At 29.8% G+C, this 7132-nt stretch overlaps 1 long non-coding RNA gene across 2 annotated transcripts; it reads right to left on the bottom strand.

Annotated features, from left to right (window-relative positions):
* Nucleotides 1–1160: 1160 nt before the first annotated feature.
* Nucleotides 1161–4869, bottom strand: LOC128290550 (uncharacterized). 2 transcript variants are annotated; one of them, XR_008280408.1, is made up of 3 exons: nucleotides 4317–4869; nucleotides 2514–4235; nucleotides 1161–2313 (listed from the first exon to the last, which is right to left on the bottom strand). It is a non-coding gene; the product is annotated as an uncharacterized LOC128290550 (long non-coding RNA). The 2 variants fall into 2 exon arrangements; XR_008280407.1 differs by having other exon boundaries at nucleotides 2514–4869.
* Between the last annotated feature and the right edge of the window lie 2263 nt (nucleotides 4870–7132).

The raw sequence follows: 7132 nt of genomic DNA, 5'->3' as shown, positions 1-7132 counted from the left end.
ATTAAATGAAAATCATGAAAATATTCATGGGGTGAGTTAATTTTTACAATTTATTATGAAAATAAAAATTATAATTTTTATATAAAATAGTTTTTAATTATTATACTTTTTAATTTTTGGATGATCGTTATATGTCAAATATTCATTGCACCGTATAAAAAGTTAACACTTCTCTAGGTACCATTTTATGTAAAAGAATCCAAACATAGGTATCAATTTGAATAAAAAACATAGGAACCGAAATGAACATAGAAGTCAAACATAGGTACTAAAAAGTATATTTACCCTTCTTAAAAAAATACAATGATAAATTTAGCTCTTAACCATTATCAATTTTTTTTATCATTTTGGTACTCAAACCTACAATTTTGTCAAATTGCATTTTTTTTAAATGTAAAAGTTGATTGACCTGTAAAAAAAATTAATAGTACTAATATGCAAACTTTTCCATCTAAAAAGCAATTTAACTAAATTTTAAAAATTAAAAGACTAAATAGCAAAAATAATAAAAGTTAAGGGTTAAATTTATTATTATACCAAAGTTTCATATTTGATCTCTTGTGATTGTAAAGTGACCAGTTAAATATCAGCACTCAACCACCATAACTGCACCCCTCAAATGCGTTCTTATTGATTGACTGACCACGATGAAACATATCATGTAGGAGACCGATGGCAGGTCCTTCACTTCGCATGTCTGCCACGTGAACACCCATAGGTTCTATCAGATGAAACTACAATTACAACATTAGGGGACCATTATTTATCTTTTTGTCTTTTGGGTCCACTCAAACCAAAGCCTTGGTTTGTATCGCATTCATTTCACCTAAAAGAAAAATATTTGTAGGGGAAATCCATTTTTTGCTTTAATTGTATAATTTTGGTTTTTCGTATGCATGACATTTATACCATAGCAGCTTCTTTGCCCTTACAAATACAATAATTTTGGTGATAACTCAATTTTGGGATGCCTTTTGATATTTAAAAAAAAAAAAAAGAGAAACAGGAGCGGATGAGGATCTTTCTAGAATATTTATACCTATTGTTTGAGTTGTCCGGTGTATGACCATTGGTTGCTTGCTTGATCAAGCAAGTGAGCTTGTTTAAGCATGTTTCAACGATGTAACAATGGCATCATACCAACTGAACTAATGCATATGTTAGCAGTGGTTAACAAATCAAATTCCATTACCATGTGATAACTATATAGGTTTTTGTCTTTGACAGCCCAAACATGACTCATGTAGTACAGAACACAAATAAAATATATATATGTGTGTGTGTTGATACCAGGGAGTGGTTGAAGACGGTTGACACAGTTGTGCTGGAAGTTGTAGAAAGGTGAAATCTGAGGGAAATTCGGTAGAGTAACAACAACGGAAGTCTCTTGTCAGTGGTTCTTAGCTAAGGGGAAGTTATAGGTTTGAAGTGGCGGTGGAGGAGCCAGATGTCAAGGTTCTTGCAGTAAGCTGCTAAGTCATGACTGATCTTCAGCACGTTTGCTTAGAGTTTATGGAAGGTCTTGTCTTCATAGACTGTATTCTAAGTAAATCTTTGATGTAAGTTGGCGAGGTTCCTTCATGATGGGTGAACCTCTATCGGTCAACGCGGTTGACTCCAAACAAAATAAAACTCATAGTAACAATATTTGATTAATTAAACCTACCTGCAAAAACGTAATCTCCAGCAATTCATTATTAAAATCAGGATCAAAGCAGTGTATATCAGTGTATATGTATAGGTGCATAAGTTTAGGAGAAACAAGTGGATACGTGTACAACTGCACAAGTGTGTACTAGCTGGAACCAGTACATATTCATGCATCCATGGCTATCTATCTTTTGAAGTAACAAAGAGAGAAAATCTTGAATGGAGACCGTCAATCTCAATGATGCAGAGACTTCAATTTTCTAATATCCATTCATCTATTTATACTTCACTTTTTTAACACTAAAGGATCAAGCAATTACTAAATACATCAATCAACCCCCTTTGCAGATATTTGGTAAACTAGTCTGCTAGTGCATGAAATATTCAACAATATATAAGAAGGCCTATAAGCAAACTGAAGCGAAGAACCGCATACATACATATATATATCTTCTCTTCCACATTGAAGTTTCCAATATTCAACAATATCTACTAATTTCCAGAACCAAAGAACTTGCAGTAACCTATTCATCTGAATATCATCAAAATCCCATAAGCAAATCTAAAAAAACCCCATTTCTCTCACCTCCAACTCCAAAGCACTCTCATGGGATGGAAACATCAGCAAACCACCTTGTTGGCTTTAGTAAAAGCTCATTACATCTGCAATGTACAAATATAACACAACAAAGCACTTTTTTTAGGATACTATTACCTTACCCTGCAATGTAAAAAAAAACAAATAAAACATTACTTATGGAGATATTCAGATACCCTTTATTATTATTAAAGAATAATACCCCCAAACATTAACGTTGAAGTATGAATATATGCATCAAATTTATTTATATATATACACATACCACCTGACAACAACAGAGAGTCTTCTCTCATCTTGTCCTTGCTGATGCTGTGAAGTGCAAAGTGGGTAACTTTAAACTGAGAAAAAAAGGGGAAAAGATTAAAGGGTCTTTTTTTCCCTCTCTTTTCTGTAGTCGTTTATTGCCGGTGGAGCATCATCAAGATTCTCAATTTCAAAGTACTTTTGCAACAAAAGTTATCAAATTTCAAATTTTTTACCTAAGTTATTTGAGTTCGGGTGAGAGTATTCAATATGTATATTGAATTTCAGTGTGACTATTGAATATGTATATGTGTTTAATATAGATATAATTAGTCTTTCTATATTTTTCTATACATTTGAAGGACTTTTCGAGGTCATATTCTCATATTGGTGTATCGTACACCAGCATCAAACACGAAAAAACAAAGAGGCCGAGCAAGATAATTTTTCATCACCTCCATGCATTTGCATGTTAAGCTTGATGATGCTACACTCGGAAAAAAGTACCTATTATTTTCTTTTCCTTTTATGAACTAAGAGAAAAACCCTTAATGCATGTAGCAGAGAATATAAGTATAAAAGCTTAGAAAGCGATTGAGGGCTCATATATATATCCATAAATTTCTAGAGTGGATTATCATTTTCATGACTGAAGGAAGCAAATTTTAGAAACTATGAACTGAATAGAGATAGATAAAATGTTTTAAGGGTCCACTAACAATATTAAAAAAAAAAAAAAAAAAGGCCAATGGCAGTGTCCCATAATTACTAGTTACTACACCATTTATGATCTTGAAAGCTTCCAATATTCAACAATATCTACTAATTCTTTAAGACAAAAATCCACTTGGAAGAATCCCCTTCAAAATTTCTATTTGAAGACAAAGATATGGAGGAAAGAACCAATTTGCAGCAGCCTAGTTATTTGATATCATCAAATTCCATAAAGAAACAAAACCTAAAACTACTCATTTCTCTGTAAGAGTGCTTCTTTGCCTATCTGCAATGCAAAAACCATTAATGAAATAATAGGAATAAAATAATCAAAGATCTACAAAATACCAACAAATGGATCTAATTTCCTTCAATATAGCATCAACATACATAAACACAACAAAGTCTCTCAATATAGCTTCATATGTTAAAGTACCCAATATTTCCACTACAGCAATATATTTGGCTCTGAAGAATAATTACAGATCTGGATCTGCAACTAGTCCTTTAAAAACAGCTAAATAGATACCCTTTATTTATTAAAAGATTAATACCCCATAAACTAATATTGAAGTATGTCCAATTGTCTACATGTATCATATATATGTATATGTAAATACTCACCTGACAACAACAGAAAAAAAAGTGCCTTTTTTCTGATCATCTTGTTCTTGTTGATGTTGTGAAGTGGCGAAAACTGTATCCTTTGAAACTAAGGAGAAAAAAAACAGGAATTAAAGGGTTCTTTTCTTTTAATCTCTTTTGTGTAGTCGTTTATTGCCGATGCAGCATCATCAAGATTCTCAGTTTCAAAGAACTTTTAGCAATATAATTTGCATGTGAATCTTGATGATGCTACACCTGCAAACAACGACTGTCAATCTATCTACTTATCCAAATATCCCCATGCACATACACACATATTGTATACAGTTTTGGGATTTATATAAAAGGAGAGGAAATAAAAGAAAAAGAAGATTAAAAATTTGAATATGACCCCAAAGAGCCTAAAATCATGGAAAAGCTTCTGCAAGAAAAAAAAAGAAAGAAAATTAAACAGGAAAAAGATTTTTTACATATAATTTCTTGGAAGAAAATATGTTCGTACTCTTAGCATCAAAGAGGGGGCAGCTGGCTAGGACCAGCTGATCTGGCTTATTACCAGTGGCTGAAACATAAAGTTGATTACGTGAGATCTACCCAACAAGAATCTAACCAGTTGAGACTACTCATCTTTATAACAAAAACAACCACAAAAACCCTACTAATTTCCTTCCTTTTATGAACTTTAAAAAAAAAAAAAAAGAGAGTTCCTATGAATTAAACTGGCAAAAATATGATGAGAAGCTAAGCTGATTGTATCAAAATCTTATGAAACTCTGATTTCTCTTTGATAATGGAAAAAACCGCATGTTGAAAAGTAGATTTATTGACATAGAGCTTGAACAAAAAGAACCAAATCCCTTGGGGGAAAAAAGAACATTAAAACTAGCAAGAAAGATATGAAAAAAAGCTAACTAGAGAAGAAAGGAAACGATATGAATATTATATGTATATTTATGTGTATATATATAGCAAAGATGAGATCTAAATCCAACAGTGGGAAAGGGTTTGGAGATTTATAAAGTGAAGAAAAAGAAATAAGATAAAGGACAAAGAGAGAGGGTTTGGATTTCATTTTCAAAGGGGGGATTGTAAGTAGTGACACGGAGATAGGTTAATTTATATTGCAGGTCTCCAATTTTAATTAGGGCTTGGAGTGTCACTTTATGTGTGATTTTTAAAAATTTATTTTAGCAATAATTACTTAATTTACTTGAGATTAATTAGTTGATGAGTTAATTTACTAGAATGATTGCTTTTAATTAGATTTTTTATATAATAAAAAATAATTAGGGATTTAAATGAAATTATTTGTAAATTTTATTTGGGTTTCTTTTACAAATTTGTGGGTTTTTTTATTGGTTGATGCTTAGCTGTATAGTACGCAGCACTCATGTTTGCTGCAGTTACACATCGCCATCTTCCTCAAGAGTCTGTCTAGCCCTAGTTTTTATCTGCTGCACAAATAATAGCCAATTTTTAAAATAAAAATAAAAATATGCTAACTTAAAAAAAAAATGGTAAATGGTTATAAAAATTAAATTTATTATTTTTTATCGAAAAAAAGTTTAAGTGAGTGAAGGCTACTTAATGCAAGATTAGGGTATATCATCCATCAAATGAGATTATTGATAAAACTCGAACCCTAATACTTACCAAAGCTTTAAATGAGACTACTAGTAAAACTTGAACTTTGATGCTTGTCAAAGTATCAATGAGTACCCGATCAACTACATTAACATGAACCCTTCTCGATCACCTACTAAATAAAATTACTAATGAAACTCGAATTTTAATACTTAATAAAGTACTAAATATTACTCAATAAATTAAATTAACAAAACTCTTAAAAATATTTAAAAATAAAGAAACAATAATAAATAAATAAATAACAAAATGAAGTATCAATAGTCTTTTAGAACTGTAATGGATGAAAAAAAAAAACCCAAAACAGGGTGGCCATTGACTTGGAAATAGAAGATGATCAGAATGATCATTGCCTCCTCCATTCATTTTCTTGAAAACGAAATTCAAGAATTTGATTCCAAAATGTCTCACCAATGGAAACAAATAACAATGAATACAGATCCATTGATTGTTTGCAATAAAAAATTGTCTCATGAATCAAGCTTTTGGAATCAAAAGACTTTTATCAATCATGCTATTTTTGAGAGTTTAATTTATGAGTTGTTTTGTAAGCCCTTGAAATTTATGGGTATGATTTGCATGTTTAATTATTTGTTCATGCTAAATTATACAATAAAAGTTTTTAGTTTCTATTTATTTCATACTTTTGAAATTCAGCCTTCCAACTATTATATTTAAGAATTTAATTTCTACTTTTTAAATTTAAAAATTCAGGTTCAGATATCACCACTATTAAATTTTTTGTTAAGTTTATTATCATAACATTTTAAAATAATAATAAAATATTTTACTTGATAGTGATGTAACATAAAATAATGTTGAAAATATTGATATGGCCTTTTTGAAAGAAAAAAAAACTCATTTTAAACCATCATCATAAAAGGAATTTTTGTTGGAATGCTCTTCTTTAGGAAAAATATGTCATTATTGTAATCAAATTAGTTAACAGTATTAATTATTTAAACTAACTAATGATATTATAAAAATAGAGAACTAAATTATCTAAATAATTAAAATATATGGTTTAAATCCAAATTTTATCACAGTATAAAGATAAAAATTAAAATTTAACCATTATCTTACAAGGTAAAAGAAAAACTACCACAAACTCAAAAGATGTGTGAATTTGTAAGACTTGAGGCATTTAAATTATACATAGCCACTTTAAATATTAATAGAATAAAGAAAACTAAAATTAATATTTCCTAATAATGTAAAGAAAGAAAAAGAAGCATTCATGTAGCAACAAAAGGAAATCCTAACAGTAACGCAATTAACGTAATTCGAATTCAAATTACACGAGTTTCTCTTAAATTAAGCTTTTAACCTTTTACTTATACTAATTATTCCATAAAATCAATTTTTACTTATACTTAAATAATGTTTAACATTAATTAATTAGTACTTAAATAAATCAGCATTTCACTTAATATAAGACCATAAATGGTGTTGTATAAATCCAAGAAATTCAACACTCATTTTTCTGAAGCTGTAACTATTAGTATAATAATAAATCTTTTGGCTAAGAAATTTTGGAAGCAAAAATTACAATAATGATGTCACCTGACAGGTTTGCAGCCAACTAATTACATGGTACCTAACGCATCCACATAACATGCACGATATGTAAGAAACCTATAGACTTTATTTACTAGTTGGTCCGTAAATTATATT

The sequence above is a fragment of the Gossypium arboreum genome, chromosome 1 (genome assembly GCF_025698485.1).
Source record: "Gossypium arboreum isolate Shixiya-1 chromosome 1, ASM2569848v2, whole genome shotgun sequence".
Classification (NCBI taxonomy): Eukaryota; Viridiplantae; Streptophyta; class Magnoliopsida; order Malvales; family Malvaceae; genus Gossypium; species Gossypium arboreum.
The sequence above is the reverse complement of the archived record's forward strand: the minus strand, read 5'-3'. Positions and strand labels throughout refer to the sequence as shown.